Genomic DNA, 21,194 nt, shown 5'->3' with positions numbered 1-21,194 from the left:
TACATTAAAATGTGGCGCCAAGCCACTGGCTACTGAGACCATTTTCGCCTTTATTTTTAGAGAATTTGCAAATAATAAATTACCTAATTAACTTATTGGCCCAATTACTTTTTCGGGCACAGCATTACACCACCCTCTATCGATTGACACCACTCATTAACATCTATCACTTCTGAAATATTCACAACTGCGGCGGACACAATTTTGCGGACACGTTCTGCCGACGCGGTCTGCTGACACAAATCTGTGAACATAGCGAAGTAATGCTTGTGCATTATAAACATCCTTTCATCCCGAACAGTATTATTTCTCATCGCTGTTAAAATAGGACTTATTTCACATCTGCTGAGTGAAGCTTGCGGCACTTACAAATCCTTGTCGCCTTCGACGCATGCGTTTATTGCGCTCCCAAACACTAGCAGGCAGGCCAAATTGAATAAACATTTATAGGCTGTTAAAACACCACCATGCGCCTTTGAAACGTAATCTTGCACTGAAATCGTGCATCGACAACCACCAGTACAGAAACCTGCGCAGAAGCAATGCATGGGCATCATAGCTTACACCATCGAGTACCGATAAGCAGGAACTCGTGGTCTTAGCCGCCAGTGTGTGAAAACGCTGCGTAATATGGGTTCGATAGATTCCTAAACACTTATTTACTGCGTCCTCGCGTGAACGCTCACAGAAAGAATGTGGAAGAAAGGATATTTTCCCTGTTTTCGCTGAACCCAGTAGCCTCGGTCCAGAGCGCGTACTTCTCTCGCCTTCGTTTCCCCTCCACCTCCAGTAGCGAAAAAAGAAGAACGAGTTGAAGCTCGTCGTCAAGACGCCTGTTAAAAACATTATGTGCTGTGGCGTTGGGGAGGGGCTAGGGTGCCGACCCCTGCTTCCCCACTGTTGAAATTGCTGACAAGAAGGGTGGGTTGGAGGACAGTTGAGAGCAGGTGGACCCGTACTCGGGGAAACGAATGCGTGGCTCTTCACGGGATTTCTTCACTACTGGGAGATGGCACATTGCATCCGATACGCGGGAAGCGCCATCAGGGGAAGCGTGCGTGAAGCCAAACACGAAAGCGCATTCCCCAAAGTAAAAAGAGCTTTCGGCCAAGTTAGTTGCTTTGTTTCTATATAACTGCAGCGCGAAAATGGCCAGCACAAAGGAAGGAAAAACGCCCACAACATGGACAATTGCTGCATTCACAACTGATCATATTTGGCCAATGAATGGGAAATATAAAGGTTCCGCCACGAATGCGCGCGCGGGAAAGAAGAAAGGAAGGACACGTATCACCGTTAACATAGAAAATATTTTCACACCGTGTGACACATATCTTATTGTGTGGTAAAGAAAAGATCGTATATTTATTTATTTGATCATACTGCAGACCCAGTGAAGGGTCCTGGCAGGAGGGGCAACAATTCCAAAGTACAACACAAAAGCATAAAGTGCAAAAACATGATCAAATTCACCCAAGTACAAGCAAGATGTAGAAAAACAGCAAATGAGTGCACGGCCTCTTCTAAGGAAACAAAGACCTGAAGTTATGATAATGACATAACCATTCGGTTATGGTGGGCGGTAAAAAAGAAAATTTGAAGATGTTCGTTCTGGCAAAGTAAGGTGGTTGGTTGGTTTGTGGGGTTTAACGTCCCAAAGCAACTCAGGCTATGAGAGACGCCGTAGTGGAGGACTCCGGAAATTTCGACCACCTGGGGTTCTTTAACGTGCACTGACATCGCACAGCACACGGGCGCCTTGCTTTTCGCCTCCATCGAAAAGCTGCCGCCGAGGCCGGGATTCGATCCCGCGTCCTTGGGAACAGTAGTCGAGCGCCGTAACCACTGCGCCACCCCGACGGGGCGGCAAAGTAAGGTGTTGGTGATTCGGTGTGCGTATTTCTTGTTGCCCTAGACGATGCCGATTTAAGAAACAAATCAGGAGCCATAGATAATTTATTATTTTTTAGTAGAAAGAGGAAATTCAGCCTTTGTATTCTGCGCCGAAATTTAAGGAACTGTATGTTATGCTTAAGCATTAGGGTAGATGGTTAGTCAGTGCTGTAATATTTAGAAAATATAAACCGAACAGCCATGCGTTGAATTATTTCGAGAACATTAATATTAGTGTTTGTGTGTGGATCCCAAACAGTGCACGCGTACTCAAGTTTTGGTCTAATCATGGTGTTAAATGCTAGATGTCCGACGTCGGAAGGAGCTTCTTTTAACTAATGTCTAAGAAAACAAAGGTTACGAAAAGAAGACGAGCATACAGTGTAAAATATGTTTGTTCTAGCTAAGGTTATTCGTTAGTGTTACAGCGAGGTATCTGTGATCTTCGACTTCTGAAAGGGTCCGGGTGGGAAGACTGTATGAAAAAGAATGGCGGTTCTTTTTGTTCGTAATCTACATAAATACTGTCTTGCCAGCATTTAATTCAATTCCCCATTTATTACACCATTCGCTAATACTATATAAGTTAGAATAAAGTAAAATGTGGTCGCCTGGAACATTAATTTCATTATACAGAACGCAATCATTAGCAAACAATCTAATTTGAACAGGGTGAGCAATGACGTCGGTAATATTGTTACGGTGCGCAATATCTAGATGACGACGACGCACTGGTGTGGTGTTCTGAAGACGACGCTCAGGCTAAGCTGGGTTCGTGCTGGTGGTGTGTGCTTCTGAGAGTTATCTGGCGTTTACCGCTGTGTAAGTTTCCCTTAACATTTGGTGGAGGATTGCTTGAAGAGCACCCGTAGGAAACCTGGATCTCCGTCATCATCATCATCATCAGCCTGATTATACCCACTGCAGGGCGAAGGCCTCTCCCATATTTCTCCACTTAACCCGGTTCTGCGCTAGCTGCATCCGCTTGACCCCTTCGAACTTCTTAATCTCATCCGCCCACCTAACTTTCTGCCGCCCCCTGCTACGCTTTCCTTCCATTGGAATCCAGTTTGTTACCCACAGCGACCATCGGTTATCCTCTCTTCGCACTACATGTCCTGCCTATGTCCATTTCTTCTTCTTAATTTCCACTAGAATGTCGGTAACTTGAGTTATTTCTTTGACCCACTCTGCACGCTTTCTATCTCTTAATGTTACCCCTACCATTTTTCGTTCCATAGCCCTCTGGGTTGTCCTCAACTTAAGTAGAACTCGCTTGGTTAGCCTCCATGTTTCAGCCCCATAGGTGAGTACAGGCAAGATGCAACTGTTGTATACTTTCCTCTTGAGCGATACCGGTAAGCTGCTAGTCATAATCTGCGAGTGCTTGCCAAATGCGCTCCATCCCAATCTTATTCTTCTTGTTATTTCCTTTTCATGGTCCGGATCTGCGGTTACTACCTGTCCTAAGTAGACATATTCGCCTACTACTTCCAGTATTTCGCTACCTAATGTAAACTGCTGTTCCTTCCCGAGGCTGTTGAACATTACCTTAGTCTTCTGCATATTGATCTTCAAGCCTACCTTTCTACTTTTTCTGTCTAGGTCATCAATCATTATTTGCAGTTCACATCTCCTGAGTTGCTTAGCAAGGCAATGTCAATGGATCTCTGTAGTGGCCGCCAGATTGGTATCATCACGATGCCATCCGACGCGACATCAGCTTCAGCTCCACCACCGGCTTCCACAGTCGTCATGACGCAGCCTCGTGACCCGGGCACCTTTAGCGGCACCGACCTTGTCGACGTAGAAGACTGGATCGTTATGTACGAGCGCGTAAGCAAGCACCATCATTGGGACGCTACCCTCATGCTCGCAAACGTCATCTTCTATCTGGCGGGTACGGCGCGCGTCTGGTTTGAGACGCATGAAGATTAAATCACATCCTGGGATATGTGCAAAGAGAAGCTTCGCGATCTATTCGGCAAGCCGATCGGACGCAAGCTCGGCGCACAAAAAGACCTTGCATCCCGTGCCCAGTCTTCTACGGAATCATATCTGTCTTATATTCAAGATATTCTAGCCTTATGCCGAAAAGTGGACAGCGCCATGTCCGAGTCAGACAAAGTGGGCCACATATTAAAGGGCATTGCAAACGATGTTTACAATCTGCTGCTTTGAAAAGACTGTCCGACGGTTGACTCAGTCATCCAAGTTTGCCGGCAGTTTGAGCAAGCAAAACACCGTCGCATTACTCCCCGCTTCGACCGCTTGCCAAATACAGCTGCTACGTCTTCGTGTGAAGACAGTCCAGCACTGCAGCAGCCATCTCATCCCTCCAACTTCACCAGGATTGTTCGCCGAGAGATAGAAGCTATGGCGCCCATTGCGTTCGCTCCTCAGCCAGCAGATGCTACTATAGCCTTAATACAATCTGTCGTTCGCCAGGAGTTCGCAAATGTGGGCCTCAACGTGAACGTGGGCTTCAACTCTGGCCAGTCTTCCGCACAGCCCTCGTTCCAACCTAACGCACAGCCATCTGCCCAACCCACCGTTCCGGTGGTAGCAGAGGTGGGCTCCAACTGTGCCCTTGCCGACGCGATACCGCTACCGCAATCCGGACGAATGGCGAACCTCGGATGACTGACCAATCTGCTTCAACTGTTCACGTGTCGGCCATATTTCTCGTCATTGCCGCAGCCGTTGGATTCCGCCACCTCGACCCCGCTACTTTCCTGATCGCAGCGCCGAATATCCACACCCAAACCATTTCCGGGATACGCGCTCTCGTGACTTTAACTCGCCAGCCCCGCGCATATCCAGTCGCTCACCGTCGCCTCAGACCCGGAGGTCCCGCTCGCCCCTACCTCACCGTCCGCCATCTCCTCACTTCTCTGGCTCTCTTCCGGAAAACTAACCAATGCAGCTGCCGGAGGTGATGCTGCATTGACGACCCGGTCCGAAAATCCTCTGCTGACCCTCGCTCATCGCCGCAACCTTCTAGAATCTGTGTGGATGGTGCCCCTGTTACTGCCCTCATTGACACTGGTGCCCAAATTTCAGTCCTCAGCTCATCCTTTCGCGGCCGTCTCAAAAAGGTTGTCACACCCGCCGCTTCATCCGTCGTTCGTGTCGCCGACGGAAGCGTCGCTGCTGTCGTGGGACTGTGCACTGCGCGCGTCAGTATTTCCGGTCGCACTACCCCTGTCCTCTTCACTGTTATCGACCGCTGCCCTCACGACGTGATCCTGGGCATCGACTTTTTAACAGCCCATTCTGCCCTGATTGATTGCTCAACTGGCCTTCTTCGCTTAGACCTGCCCTACTGCCCCGAAAACACCGATGTCACGCCCCGCCTCCGATCCGCCGAATTTGTTCGTCTACTACTCGAAGCTGCTATTTATGTTCCACTGGCCCCGTTCCCCGCAGTTCCTGATGGCACATACGTCACTTGCCCAATTACCGATGTTGTTCTGCGTCGCAACATCATACTCCCTCATACCGTTGTGACTGTCACTGCTAACCGCACCTCTCTTCCCGTCCTTAACTTCAGCCGCTCGATCCAAGTTTTACCCCATGGCATCGCACTTGCTGATCTGGTTGCTTTTGAGGACTGCGAAGTTGCTGCTCTAACGCCTCAGCATCTGTCGGAGCAGCATATATCAGCTTCTTCACATTCGAACCTCTTTTCAAGCATGATATCTGCGGATCTGCCAGATGACCAAGCCAGAGCTCTCTCCGACCTTTTGCTGCCGTACGCTGATATATTTGATTTCGGGGACCGACCATTGGGCCAAACATCCGTTGTGACCCATCGAATCAATACGGATGACGCCAGCCCCATCCACAGACGGCCTTATCGTGTTTTCTTTGCTGAGCGGCATGCTATACAGAAAGAAGTTGACAAGATGCTGACGCAAAACATTACTGAGCCTTCCTGCAGTCCCTGGGCGTCCCCTGTCGCATTGGTAAAAAAGAAAGACCAAAGTTGGAGATTTTGTGTGGACTATCGCCACCTTAATCAAATAACAAAGAAAGATGTTTACCCTCTTCCACGAATTGACGACGCACTTGACTGCTTGCATGATGCCAGCTATTTTTCTTCCATCGACATGCGTTCAGGCTACTGGCAAATTGCTGTCGACGAAGGGGATCGCGAGAAAACTGCATTTGTCACCCCCGACGGACTCTATCAATTCAAGGCGATGCAATTTCGGCTCTGTAATGCTCCTGCGACATTCGAGCGCATGATGGACTCGCTCCTCCGTGGCTTCAAGTGGACAACATGTTTATGCTACTTAGATGACGTCGTAGTTTTCTCTTCCACGTTCGCAACCCACCTTGATCGACTTCCTACAGTCCTGGTCGTTTTTCGCCGCACCGGTCTGCAACTGAACGCCAAAAAATGCAGCTTCTGCAGGCGCCAAATCAAAGTCCTGGGTCATTTGGCTGATGCAGATGGTTTGCAGCCCGACCCTGACAAGGTTCGAGCCATGCGCGAATTCCCTACCCCGCGTAGCTGAAGTGACGTGCGAAGCTTCTTTGGCCTTTGCTCCTACTTCCGCCGCTTCATTCGGAACTTCGCAGACATCGCTCGTCCGCTTGCCTCTCTTTTGAAGAAAAAATACCTTTCACATGGGGTTGTGACCAAGTCTATGCCTTCACGACTCTTATTTCCGCCCTCACTACACCACCTGTTCTGGCGCACTTCGATCCTTCTGCACCTACCGAACTGCGCACCGACGCTAGCGGCCATGGTATTGATGCTATCCTTTCCCAGTCCCAGCATGGGTCCTCCCGCGTCATTGCTTATGCCAGCCGCCTGCGTTCGGCCTCTGAGCGCAATTTTTCAATTATAGAGCGGGAATGCCTTGCATTTGTTTGGGCGCTGACCAAATTTCGCCCTTATTTGTTTGGGCGGTCCTTCTGTGTAGTGAGAGACCATCATGATTTGTGTTGGCTGTCTTCACTTAAGGACCCCACTAGCCGTTTAGGTCGCTGGGCCTTGCGAATACAAGATTACGAATTTGCTGTGGTATACAAGTCCGGCCACTTACACCAAGACGCTGACTGTTTGTCCCGCCATCCCGTAGATCCTCCCGATTTGTCCGACCATACTGCTGACGACTACATTTTGTCCATCTCGGACTTTATACATATCGCCTCCGAACAGCGTCGGGATACTGCCCTGCAACCAATTATAGACCAGCTCCGCCACAACCCCAATTCTTCCGCCAGCATGTTTGTGCTCCATAACCAGACATTATACAGACGCAATATGCTCATCTGCGCTCTACTGTCCTCGCCCAACTTCACGACGCCCCTACAGCAGGACACTTGGGAATATCACGCACGTACGACCGTGTGCGACGACGATTTTTCTGGCCTAGTCTCTACCGCTCTGTCCGTCGCTACGTCGACGCTTGTGAGCTATGTCAGCGCCGTAAGACACCATCGCTTCAACCTAGTAGGCCCCTGCAACCAATCTCAGTGCCGACTGAACCGTTTTCTCGTGTGGGCCTCGATCTTCTTGGACCTTCTCCGACGTCGACGTCTGGAAACAAATGGATTGCTGTGGCGACTGATTATACTACCCGATATGCTGTAACCAGGGCCATCCCCACCAGCTGCGCCTCCGACGTTGCTGACTTTCTTTTGCATGACGTAATATTGATTCATGGCGCTCCGCGTCACCTGCTCACAGATCGTGGCCGCTGTTTCCCTTCTAAAGTGGTTCATGACCTTCTCCGCTCATGCGCTACTCGTCACCAATTCACCACGACCTACCTCCGCAAACGAACTGTCTTACTGAGCGCCTTAATCGCACACTGACCGACATGCTGTCTATGTATGTGTCCGATCACCATCGTGACTAGGACATCTCCTTACCTTTCTTCACGTTCGCCTATAACTCCTCACGCCGGATACTCTCCCTTTTATCTACTTTTCGGCCGCAACCCTTTACTCCCCTTCGACACCTTGCTGCCTCTTGACAACTCTTCCTGTAGTTACGCTTCGGACGCCATCGCCCGCGCTGATGCCGCCCGCCACATTGCTCGAGACCGGCTTGGCGCGTCTCAGTGCTCACAAAAGCGTCGTTATGACCTACATCACCGAGCCGTCCACTACCCTCCTGGTTCCCTCGTGCTTCTTTGGCTTCCGGCCCGTCGTGTGGAAATGTGCGAGAAACTTCTGCCTCGTTACGTGGGTCCTTACTGCGTCCTGCGACAAGTCACCGATGTGACCTATGAGATCGCACCTCTACAGCCCAAGTATCCTTCCACAACCCCTCATCCAGAAATTGTGCACGTCGCCCGTCTGAAAACATGCCATTTAAGTTCTCCTGTGTAGGCAGCACCGGGACGGTACTTCTCCCGCGCGGGGAATACTGTTACGGTGCGCAATATCTAGATGACGACGATGCACTAGTGTGGTGTTGTGAAGAAGACGACGCTCAGGCTAAGCTGGGTTCGTGCTGGTGGTGAGTGCTTCTGAGAGTTATCTGGCGTTTACCACTGTGTAAGTTTCCCTTAACAATATCATTAATACAGATAAGGAAGAGTAGTGCCCCAAGAACACTGCCCTGCGGGACACCGTAGGTTACTGGAAGCTGGCTGGAACAGCGACCATCAATACTGACATATTGAAATCGGTCGGGTCAATAAGCTGAAACACAGTTAATAATAAATGAAGGGAGCTAGACCAATGATTTCTAGTTTATGGATAAGTTTACTGCGCGGAACTAAATCAAAGGCTTTCTTAAAATCTCGAAATATGACGTCTACTTGGCCGGAATGGTCAAGAACCTGAGCAAAATTGTGAACGACGGAGTGAGCTGGGTGACTGTGCAAAAAAACTTTCCGAAATCCATGCTGGAACGGCGATAATATGTTGTTGTTGTCAAGAAAGAGTTTTATGTAATTAGCTAATATAGGTTCAAGAAGTTTGTAGCATGATGAGGTCAATGATATAGAGCGATAATTATTAAACAATGCTGCATCACCTTTCTTATGTATGGGTACTACACGGGCCACCCTCCAGTCGCAAGGCGGACTTGAAGACAAAAGAGAAGCTCGAAAACTGATGGTAAGAAAGTGAGAAATGATCTCAGCATAACGATGTAAGAATGAATTAGGTAAATTATCAGGGCCAGGACTTGCTTTTGTTTAGGATTCAACAACACTGCAAACACACCAGGTTGAGACACAAGACCATGTATGGGCTGTCAACAAGAAACAGGGGTTACAAAATTATCCGCAGGTATGGAAAAAACAGTCTGAAAATGTAAATTAAAATTTTCAGCAATATCTGTCTTATTGCTGAGTAGCGCTCCCTCATGCCTTATCGAAGGTAGGCATCTGTTCTGTTTGCTGAAAAAATTCCAGAAATTCTGAGGGGCATTATGCATTAACTTTGGCAAAATAGTTTGAAAATAATGCGCTTAGCAGCCGCTACTGCTTTAGTCAAATTAACCTGCTTCATTTCGATGGTGTTGCGGGGAACACGTGCTCTTCTTAAGCATTTGAGACATCTTTTTTGATGCAAGATATCTCGCGTGATCCAGGGATTAGATTTGCGTGTTCTTTATATTCTTGATGGAATAAATTAATTGATATAATATGTGGTCATGAGTTTAAATTTAGACCACAGAACAGACGGGTCACTTCCTTCAAAGCTGCTGAGACACAGATCTAAATAATCTAGTACGCTCTCATCCCTGGCACGCGAGAAATCTTTTACAAGTACGGTTTTCGACTGTCCGGCAAATTTATCAGCAACAAAATCGCAAGTAAAGTACACTATATCATGATCAGACAATCCTTGATAGATCGAAACAGTAAATGTTTCAAGACAACGGCTCACAAAAATCAAGTCAAGAACGGAATTAGAGGAACCATGAATACGTGTAGCTTGTCCTACTATTTGTTTTAAATTGTTACACAGCATGATATCAAATAAATGGCCAGAATGTGCGCAGTGTCGTGAGACAGCAGAAGCTAGATCCAAATTAATATCGGGTAAGTTAAAATCACCACCGAGAAATACGTTATTTTGTTTGAAAGATGACATGTGTTCCGACAAATCGCTTAAGAACTTAAGAGGAGAATCTGGAGCACGGTAAGCCGCGAATCGAATGATGGAACGGCGCCGAAAAAGTAGCGTAAGCGTGATGCTTTTGGGGTCATCGATTTGTCGAGTAAAGACGTCTGAATATTGTTTTTAACGAGGACCGCCACTCCCCGTCCCTCTCTATCTGATATCCTTGCCTGAGGACAGTGACACTCTCTCCGTTGTCACGGAGAAGGAAGGCTTGAGGGATTGTGTTTCGATGCCCAGTGGAGGCAGATTGTTTTCTTTAATTGCCACTAAGGTGGACAGTTCATGCACAGAGAATGTGACCACACAACTCTTAAAATGCGATGCCACCGGCGGGCCTACTGTCATTCCATTTTCTAAGCGGTGGGAGGCTAGACTGTCCAGCTGTCCAGACCAGAGTAGACTGTCCAGACTGTCCAGAACAGTTGGCGGGAGAATAGGTCATGCTGAGCGGGTTCACAAGGTCTTCGAGAGCCACTTATTCGAAGCCACCTATTATAGCGCCTATATAGGGCTCAGTGCTGACAATCAATATTTTCCCGTTAACAAAAATCGATGATCTCGGCAGCCTGTCCGCACCGGCTACAGTCTGTCTTTAGCGAGATGGAGTATGTGCTTGGCGTATTAACGAGCTTAAATGAAGAAGAGGCGGTGATGGAACGTGAAGACGGCGATGTGTACTGCACAGCGACAGATAGTGTTCCAATTGTAAACAAGGCGCGAACAACTGCGGCGGCAGCATAGTACCTAGACACAACAATGAAGACGACGACGTTTGCTGCACAGCGAGATATAAAAACCATGCTTTGTGCTGCGCCAGAGGATTTCGATATTTGCTGCACAGTACTAGGTACTAAATGAAGATACATCAAGGTCGCAAATGAATGCAGTAGTTATAGCGCGCTAAGAATGGTATGCTAAATAGTGCATTGTTACTGGCAGAACGTCCGATTGCTCTTCATTACAGCAAATTTCATTCCTGTCCTGACTATTATGGCTACTGTAGACGTCCGTATAGAATTCTTCGGTTACATTGATTATCTTGTTCATGTTAGTAATGACATTGCGCGCCTTGTACCTCAGTGCATACATCTGATTTTTCCGTATGCCTAACCGTTCTTTAGACCATGATAAATTTTCCCAATGATATACTTCCTTATGTCGGCCAACTTGCGCCTGTTTATTAGCGTTTATATCTGTGGCAATTCTGTTAGGTCAGTTGAGTTTGAGGCTCTCATACTGTGGCGTTTCTCAATCAAATCTTTCGTCTCATTAGACAGTTTACCGGCATCCTATCCAACAATTTCCTCAAAATTCTTAAAAAATAAAGTATTTTGTAAGAGAGTACCGCTGTGAGCGCATCACATTGCTCAGATCTCAAAGCGGAAGCTGTTTTAAAACGCGCAAAAAATTATAGAGGGATGAGGCGAAAATTCATTATAGCGCTGTGGATCGTAGCCCTCCACTATGGATCGTCGCCCTCCACCTTCCTCTCTTCCTTTATGGCATGGTACATGCGACCAATGATGATGATGATAACTTTATTTTCCACCAGATAAGGAGGCCCCCAATTCCCGCCCCCGGCACGCTGGCCTAAGGGACGGGAGCAGAGACCGCGGTCAGAAGCAGGCAAAGAGGTCTTGGCTCTTCGCGGCTTCTTCCGCTAGGCGGATGGCTTGTAGCTGTGGAGCAGAAACCTCGCTCCGCAGCAGGGCTTCCCAGGCTTCTCTACAATTTATATTTGTTTTAGCCCCTGGGGAGCTAGTACATTCCCAGATTATATGGTCGAGGGTCCCTCTCTCCCCACAGTGCTTGCATTTATCGTTTCTCCTATCTTCCATTTGGACATAATATGACCAGACCGGGTTTACAAAGTTCCCAGCTTGCAGGCGCCGCCATGCGACTGCCTCCCTATTGTGTAGACTTTATCCGGTGGTGGCACCAGTCTCCTGCTTAACCTGTAATTTTGAAGAATCTCCGTATAATTTTGCAGACGCTCGTCCTTGTTCCGGCAATCGGGCGGCTCCACAGTTACCCGGAAGTAGAGAGCTCGGGCTAACTCGTGGGCCGCTTCGTTGCCAGAAACGGACGTGTGTGCAGGGGTCCAAATTAGGCGAATTTTCCGTTTAGTCGTCTACTGTCCAGAATCCTTGCCGCTTCCGGCGAGACCCTACCCTTTCCAAAATTCAAAATAGCTGTTTTGCTATCGCTGATTATGAAATTGGCTTGCGTTCCGACGCAAGCGAGCGCTATTGCAACTTCTTCAGCCGTTTCAGCGTTGCGGCTTCTAATGGTGGCGGCTGATACCGGGGAGCCTCGGCCGTCGACCACCGAGGCGACCGCCGCCCCCGTTTTGCCACTTGCCGCGTCCGCGTACGCAACCGACTTGCTGTCCATCGAATCGAAGCGTCTGATTAGTGCTTCTGCTCTCTTCTCCCTCCTCTCTGTGTTCAATGTGGGATGCATGTTACGAGGGAGGGGGGGAATGATTAGATTTTCTCGGCAGTCCTGTGGGATACTTGATTTTTCTCGTAGTCCCCTATCTGTCTGCAGGCCTACCATTTCGAGTATAGTTCTGCCCGTGGTCGTTCGACTTAATCTTTCTAGCTGCGAAACTCTGACAGCCTCCGCTATTTCGTCCCAGCTATTGTGCACTCCCATAGAAAGGAGCTTCTCTATGCATGTGGTAATTGGTAAGCCCAGGGCCCTCGTTATGTTCCGTCGAATGAGAGAGTCTAACCTCTTCTTCTCCTCCGACCTGATATTTAAGAACGGCGTGGCATAGCTCACGCGACATATTACGTAGGCTTGGATGAGTTTAAGCAAGCTTCTTTCCTTCAGGCCTCGTCCTTTCAACGCGATTCTTCTAAATATTCCAATGGCTTGTGTGGCGAATCCCTCTAGCTTTCTGATTGTTCCATCATTATATCCATATTCCTGAATGAATAGTCTTCAGATTCTGATTTGATCTACCTTTGGAACTGGTTTTCCTTCCACTTTAATGTCAAAATTCCCAGCTGCGCTTGCATCGGAGTGACTTTGGGTTATAGACAAATAATTCTGATTTTTGCGGCGAGCATGATAGACCCCTACTGGCAGCGTAGTCTACGACAGTGTCCGCCGCCGCCTGCAGGCGCTCCTCAATGCTCGCATCACTACCCTGGTTAACCCAGAGATTGATGTCATCCGCATAAATACTGAAATTTAGCCCCTTTATGCTCCTCAGAGCTTCTGGGAGGCCCCTCATCGCCACGTTGAAAAGGAACGGGGAGAGAACCGAGCCCTGCGGCGTCGCCCTGCTCCCTAACTTCACTGTGGGGGACTGAATGTCTTGAAACTTTATGCAGGTATAGTTCTGTTTGACAAGAAGACCTTGATGTACTCATATGTTCGTTCACCTAATCCGATTTCTTGGAGACCGTGGAGGATCGCTTCGTGTTTAACTTTGTCAAAAGCCTTTGTCAAGTCCAGGCCGAGAATCACTTTGGCGTCTCTAGAACGCGAGTCGATTATGTCGTATTTGAGTCGGAGCATCACGTCCTGCGTGCTCAAACCCGGTCGAAAGCCGACCATCTCGTGCGGCCACAGGTCGTGTTTCTCCATAAAGCGCGTCAGTCGTGTCTGGACTACATGCTCCATCAATTTTCCCATGCATGAGGTTAGAGAAATAGGTTTTAGATTTTCTAGTTTCGGGGGTTTGCCCGGTTTTGGGATTAGAATTACGTTTGCCGACTTCCACTGCCGAGGCAGGTGCCCTTTAGTCCAAATTTCTTGCATATACTCAGTAAGAGCGCTGATGGAGTCATCATCCAGGATTCTTAAAATTTTGTTAGTTATCCCCTCAGGGCCCGAGGCCGATTTTGATTTTAGTCCCAATATTTCTGCCCTGACCTCCACCTCCGTGATGGGTGCGTCCAGCTCCTCGTTGGGAGCTCCGTCATACTCTGGGAGGGGGGCACTATGAGTATCGCCAATGTACATGTTGACTAATGCATCCATAAATTCCGCGTCTGTACCCTTAAACGCGTGCCTGGCTTTTGATAATCTAATTCCTGACTGGGATTTTGAGTTGAGTTGGTCGGATCTAATAGGTGTCTCAGCAGACCCCACGTTCTAGAAAGGCTCAGGCCCCCTTCCATCGCGTCGCATCTGCTGCACCAATTCTGTTCGCATAATTTAACCGCATAATTTTCAATTTCTTTAGTATGTCTAGCTATCCTCCTTCTAAGCTTAACCGCATAATTTTCAATTTCTTTAGTATGTCTAGCTATCCTCCTTCTAAGCTTACGGTTCCACTTTTGCTTCTTTAGTCTGCGCTCCATACCATGTTTTGCCTCCCACATGCGAAGCAGTTTGCTATCAGCTATCTCCGGGGCATCGTCCCCTTCAAGATTCTTTGTTGCCTCTCCAACGTGACGCATGAGGGTCTTCGTCCATTTTTCTATGTTTGTAATCTTCCTTTCGGCAGCCTTCTGTCGCTTTTGCCCAAATAGTTCCAATTGCGTAACCTTCGGTTGACACACACGGCGCGTCTTTACTCCTTTTTTAAGGATCGAGGCCAGAATAAAATGGTCGCTGCCAAAATTTTGCTCCGAATTTTGCCAGTTCAGATCTTTCACATTTTTGGAGAAGGTCAAGTCAGGGGAAGTGTCTACGCAGACGCTGTTACCCTCCCTGGATGGAAAACTAGGGTCCGTGTGCAAGGTGAGTCCCAGCTCGTGCGCGTCTTCCCATAACTGCATGCCTTTAGGATTTTGTTTAGCGTAACCCCATTCCGGGTGCGCCGCATTGAAGTCACCGACTATTATCAAGGGGTTACTCCCGGCTGTGATTATCGCTTTGCGAAAGAGGGCCCTGAATCTCACCTTTCTCTGCTGTGGCGTACTATATAAATTTAAGAGGAACAGGCTTGGTTGCTCTTTTCGTCCCGTAAGAATTTCCAATAGCACTGCCTCACTTTCTTTCGAATTGATTTCGTGCATGATTGCAGCAATGTTCCTCTTAACCAATGTTGTGACGCGAGATTTCTCACCTCTGTCACTTGAAAAAGATTGGTATCCCGAGAGTTTTGCTGCTTTACCCGTCTCTTGCAGGGCTATAGCTAGTGGTTTCTCATCTAATAGCGTCAAGTACTGTTGCACTAACGCACGCTTGCGTTGGAAGCCGCGACAGTTCCACTGCGAGATTAAAGACTCACTTGATGCGCCTCTGGCCATTATGGAGCTGATCAAATTTTTCCTCAGCTTTTTGCGGCCATTCTCCGATCGCCACTAATTCTGCTCTTTGAAGTTGTGCTTCGCCCGTAAGGGTTTGAATCTGGCTTTGAATTTGGTTTATTGCTCCCATAATTTGGGTCATGAAAGATTCAAATTTAGCTTCGATTTTGGCTTCTAATCTTCTTTCTAGTGCCACTAATGGATCAGCGTCTTCCCCTTTGCGTTCCATTGGGGGCGGTCTAGCTAATTCTACAATCATCTTTTCCTCCTCCGGTGCCGCAGGCTGCGTGGAAGTCGCAGCCTTAGGGGTTAGGGCAGTTGGTTTCGATACCAATTTTGGTGGCGCTCTATGGAGGGAGAGGGACCCAGTACGCGCTTGCCCTTTTCGTCTATGAAACTCTTGAGTGAGCCCATTATTGATATCTTTAAGCTCCCCAACTTTTTTCCTTAGTTTATTGATCTCCTCGTCCTTCTTATCATTTGCCTGGGAAGCCCCACTCTCAAAGCTTACATTTTTACGGTCCCTGCTCAGGCGCCGCTTCTTCGTCCACGGGTTCTCCGGGTCCCTGGAACTCGATCTCCAGCTGCGTCTGGATCCAGAACGCCCCTTGGAGCTGGAACTCGACCGGCCGCGCAGCCGTCGCTCTTCGGTAGTCTCCTCCAGCCTCGGGAAGGAGTCGTTTCTGGCGCGAAAGTCCTCGTTTCCACGCTTGACCTTGGAACGACCTCGGTGATTTTGCTCGACGATCGCTTCCACTTGCTGTTGCTGCTGCTTCTGAAGTTGCTGCTGCTGTTCCTTGTTGACCTTGCGTTCCCATTTCCTCTTCTTTACCTCGTATGAAACGCGGTAGAGTTCTCGACATTTTTTTTTCACCAAGCGCCGGTGTCCTTTCCCGCACAGTTGACACTTGCACTCACAGAAATGGTCTTGTGGTGGTTGTTCCATGCCACAGCCACGGCATTTCACATTTAAGGGGTCCGGGCAGACGTCTTCGCGGTGTCCGAGCCTGCCGCCGAGTGGTTTGGGCGCCCGTCTCGGCTGCGGGAGGTGGTCAGTTCGAAACCCGCCGCCGGACACCCACCGGTAAAATTGGGTACAAGCGTCCCCCGGCCCGGCGCCCGGCTCTTTTAGGGGTGTGCGTTTGGAAGAGGCTCTGCTAACCCTGCTGTGCCCCCTCGGGGGCTTAGTTTCGAACAACCATGGCCTGCAAAGGCCGTGCTGAAAAAAAAAAAAACACAAACTTCTTGCGGTAGAGAACGCAGCGTTGCGCTACGGGCGTGAGTCTCACCCACCGCGGCACCTCTTCAAACAGTATTAAAACTGTCCTCGAGTTTCTTCCCAGTCTTCGCACCCCCAGGACCGGAGGATTCCCGTGGACTTGCAGCTTTTTCAAAATATCTTCGGCCGAGAAGGACAAAGGGACTTAATGTATGACGCCTTTCCCGCAGTCCTCTGGCATAGCGATGTACTTAGTCAGTTCGATTTTTTCCCCTTCAAACACGAGGAGCTTCAAGTCGGCGTACTTTCTCTTCCTTTCCGCGCTGACGGTGGCGAAAAGAATGGAATGTTGTTTCACACTGAATGACATGACATCTTCCCCGGCCGCGTCTGGGCTCACGCCAGCCGCCCTAAATATTACGTCAACCAAATACGCACTTCCGTATTTCATCAGACGTACGAGACCCGGAAACCTGTGACTGATACTACGCCTTTTCTATCCTGTAAATCAATTTCAAACGCCGCTGAAGTCGGCTGTACTAACGCCTCCTATAGACATCCGGGTCTGCTTCTGTTTGCTGTGTGGTGCGGCGTTTGGTCTGGTTTGCGAGGTTTAACGTCCCGAAGCGACTCAGGCTGTGAGCGACACCGTAGTGGAGGACTCAGGATATTTCGACCACTTGGGGTTGTTTACCGTGCACTGACATCGCACAGCACACGGGCGCCTCACTGTTCGCCTCCATCGAAAAGCGGCCGCCGAGGCCGTGATTCGATCCCGCATCTTCGGGAACAGTTGGTGAAAAAAAGTACGATGTATTTGTTACTCCATGCCGATATATAGTAGATTGTTGTCAAAAATTTATTATTTTATACTTTATATCCAGCATTGTGTTCAACGTGTGTCTGTGTATCATTTTGCTTAGTTCAGTTATGTTCATTATGTTCATTATGTAATTATGTTCTTCAGTTATGGCTTATGGCTTTATGGTTTGATATTTTATATTTCGCTTTTATGTAATATAACGAATTTTTGTAGTTTTCCGACTACTATGTAATGGCTCTAAAGGGCCTTTAGATAAAAAGATATGGAGGCCCCCCAGTCCCCACCCCCGGCACGTAGGCCTAAAAGATAGGAGCCGGGAATTCCGCGATCAGAAACAGGCAAGAGGTCTTGGTTCTTCGCGGCTTCTTCCGCTAGGCGGATGGCTTGTTGTTGTTGAGTAGGGACCTCGCTCCGCAGCAGGGCTTTCCAGGCTTATCTAGAATTTATATTTGATTTAGCCCTTGGGGAGCTAGCACATTACCAGATTATATAGTCGAGGGTCCCTCTCTCCCCACAGTGTTTGCATTTGTTGTTTGTTCTAACGTCCATCTGGACATAATATTCACAGACCGTGTTTTTATAGTTCCCAGCTTGCAGGTGCCGCCATGCAACTGCCTCCCTAATGTTTAGACTTGAATCGTCTGGTGACGTCATGACCTGTCGTGACGGTAGATCGCGCGCCCCTGGTCGAACACAGCAGAATTTCATTTAGGGCACCAAATTTCACCAGCATTCTGTAATTCGTTTACAATAAAGGAACGGTGCACTATCACTCGCGGAATCCCGCTATCATCCGCAAGGTAGACAAGGGGTATTATGAAGAGCGTTTCACGATCTGGGGTGTGGCACTGCGTTAATTTATTTTCGAGAAAGCATGAAATGGTTTATCGCCATTCAAAAAGGGGCTGAAGAATCTCCCGAATGGCTCTCAAGGGTAGAGCCTTTGTTGTCGCTGCGGGAGTTTTAAAGCGATGATGCCAGTCTAACACTGGCTAATCATGACATTCATTCATGCACAGTGACTTCTGTGTCTTTTTTCATGTTTTTATCGGAGTTTAATTTCGTATTATGTCGTGTGCCAAAGCCAGGCAATAAAAACATCCGGGGAGCGGCGCTGTTGGTAAAGCGCTGGAATGAGGATCCAAGGGAGGGAGGTTCGATGCAAGGTGGAGACACGGTCTATTTATTTATTTTTAACTCTCGCTCTCGAAAGCCTGACACCTCTGCTGACAACCTTCTGTTGACAACGACGAGGTATTAAAGACTTTCGCCTTAATAGGCATTGCATTAGTTTATTGGGTATTTGTTAATGCAATCGCCATCTCTGCTGCTGCCGGGCGTGCTGCCCGGAAGTCTGGCGCACGTCAAGAATGGGCAGAAAGGAGGGAACAGTAGCTGCACTATCCTTCGTATCGCGAATAGGTATTAGAACATTCAAATTAAATTAAACGCTCTTTGAGCAGTCAGATAGTCGTCGGCGTCCTTTTTAGTACCTGATGAAATCCACGAGAAAATATATCTGCCACTCAAGCATCCCGCTCATGTCAGCTGGACAAATTGTGTGGGAGAACAGATATATTTTGTGACGAAGTGAATACATACAGCGATGCTTCCGAAAAAAGTTCCGTCTTCGAATTAGCCAGTTTTTTCTCCCCATGCGGATGCGGTCGTAAAGTGTAGAGGTTGGAGGCATGTTGACTCAACTAGACAAGTAAAAGTCAAATGGAATCCTCATGCGAACAACGAAGACAAATGTCATTTTATCTAATCGAGCCGGACTGTGAAGTAATAGAAAATGCTACTGAAACTACTAACTCCTCGCGTACGTAATCTATAAGATCGATGCATTAAGAAGGTATACGTTGGCAGCAGTGATGGATTCCTGCCTAGAACCGGTAGTACGAGCGGACAGTGTTTGCTGACCAGTTGCAGTCCGGAAAAAAAGAAACACTTTTTCAACTTTATTGTTGTAAAATTGCAGAGGGGGGAAGTTTCTAATATTCAAAATACTCTTACCCGAAATTTCTAGTAGAACATAAAAGATGGTGTACAATAGCAAACATCTGGTTTGCAAACAGCAAACAAAGTAAAACGTTTTTTTTTTTTACGTAGGACGTATTTTTTGCGAAAATGTTGAATGCAGCGGTTTTTAGCTGGTTTTCGAGCTCCTAGTTGCGGGTTTTCTATTTTCCACTTGGCAACACTGCTCCCAACATAGTCGTATAGAAGCATGGAGTGGAGGAGGATGAGCGTGGTCCGCACTAGGCCTAAGCTCAGGTTCCGGGTGCGTGGCATCAGTGCCCGTCGACATCCATCTTTCACGGTGTTTGACTGCCCCTATGACCTTCCTTTTCTTATATTCTTATATTATGTTGCTGCTTGCCTTAAATTGTACGTTTATTTACTTTGTTGGTTGAGATCGCTATTGTGCCTTCACTCCTTGTCACGTTCGTGGTTTACATAAGCTTTGTATGTTACTGTTCTTTAATATCTTACGTTGTGTTGTCCTGGCAAGTAACTAAATCTTTTGTGTATTCTCCGCACTGCTGGAATTCGTTATTGTTCATTATCGCGCTGATACACGTGACCACTACACGGGCTTACAGACCTCAATAAATTTTCTTGTCCAACGTTGACTTTAAAGTCACGTTCTATATCCTGAACGTCATTTGATTGTTTTCCTTTATTCCACCTTCTCCTCTGCTTCTGGCATCACAGTGCACAGTACTTGCAACTTACTCCTGTAATTTTTGTTTATTTTGCTGTTGTTATACTTTGTTGTCTGAGTTTTGCATTGTCAACATAATTTGCCTTTATACCTTACAATGTAATGCACCCCTGTTCTTCCCTCTTTTTTTCTTTGTCGAGTCCCACTGATTTACATATTGCCGACTGGGGCTAGAGTTGAACTGAAATAAATAAGAAACTTTCCATAACCTCAATAAACTGCCCAGTTTAAACCTCCTTGACATATCCGTGCAGTGTTGCATTAGTGAAGCGCAGTTGAGAGCACCTAGCATGCCCGGAACGGGCGGCAATATCCAGCGTGTGTATGAAAACTTTGTATCAGTAGCGTAATATTTAGTTCTTCCAATGTAGTTCACATGGTTCAATAGTTATACTTGAGGCAGTAATATTTGGTCTCTCGAGGACAATATTTGTGTACAAATAGTAAATCCTGAGGCAGTAACGTTTGCTCTCCTTGGGATAATTTTTGAGTATCATCCGTTGGCCTCTTGGGAAGCATCTGACTCAAACAAACGATACTGCTCCTGCAGGAAGTCCTTTGAAGTCTAAGTCTTTATACGTTGGCCGTTGGTCCCCAAAAGCATTAATGGCTATGGCAATTCAGTTGCTGACCAAACGAACTGAACTCCGTACTCCTGCTAGTCCTTTTTTTTTTATTAGATAGTAGACGACAAACGCAGCGCGATGCCCTGCCGTCTAGCAAATTCCTTTGATCATTTAGGAATTGAAAGACGCAGTATGCGGCAAGGTTTGCGGTGGGCATAAGAACAGTGCCGTCAGAAAAGGGAGGAGTGTGGAAGCAAAATACGGGATAGAGACATAATTGCCGTAGGGCAAGGCAATGAAATGATTTCGGCAATTGGGAACCATTAACATGAAGTGAAACAGCACGCACACACACACACTTGCGCTTTGTTTCCATCCAAACGCGGGCGCCGCGGTAGCGTTGAAAACCATGTACTCTGGGTTCAGTAGTCAAGACTGCCACACTGAGCAGCCATTGAGGGTCTCACTTCTTGTACTCTTTAACTCAGCAGCGGATCTTTGCAAATATTATTGAATATCATGTTTGCTCAGAAGGCTGCTAACAAGCGACTTAAAAAGCGACAAGCAGAAGTCTCGTGTCAAATAACATAGCTCGCGTGTAAAAAAAGCTTCTGTAAATTGTTGCTATCTATATTTAAAGAAAACGCATGAG

At 47.6% G+C, this 21,194-nt stretch overlaps 1 pseudogene; it reads left to right on the top strand.

Moving 5' to 3' along the window:
• The first annotated feature begins 3,594 nt into the window (after window positions 1-3,594).
• Window positions 3,595-15,940, top strand: LOC146195056 (uncharacterized; annotated as a pseudogene).
• Window positions 15,941-21,194: the final 5,254 nt, after the last annotated feature.

The sequence above is a fragment of the Amblyomma maculatum genome, chromosome 3, assembly GCF_055883805.1.
Source record: "Amblyomma maculatum isolate TAMU_Amacu chromosome 3, ASM5588380v1, whole genome shotgun sequence".
NCBI lineage: Eukaryota > Metazoa > Arthropoda > Arachnida > Ixodida > Ixodidae > Amblyomma > Amblyomma maculatum.
The sequence above is the reverse complement of the archived record's forward strand: the minus strand, read 5'-3'. Positions and strand labels throughout refer to the sequence as shown.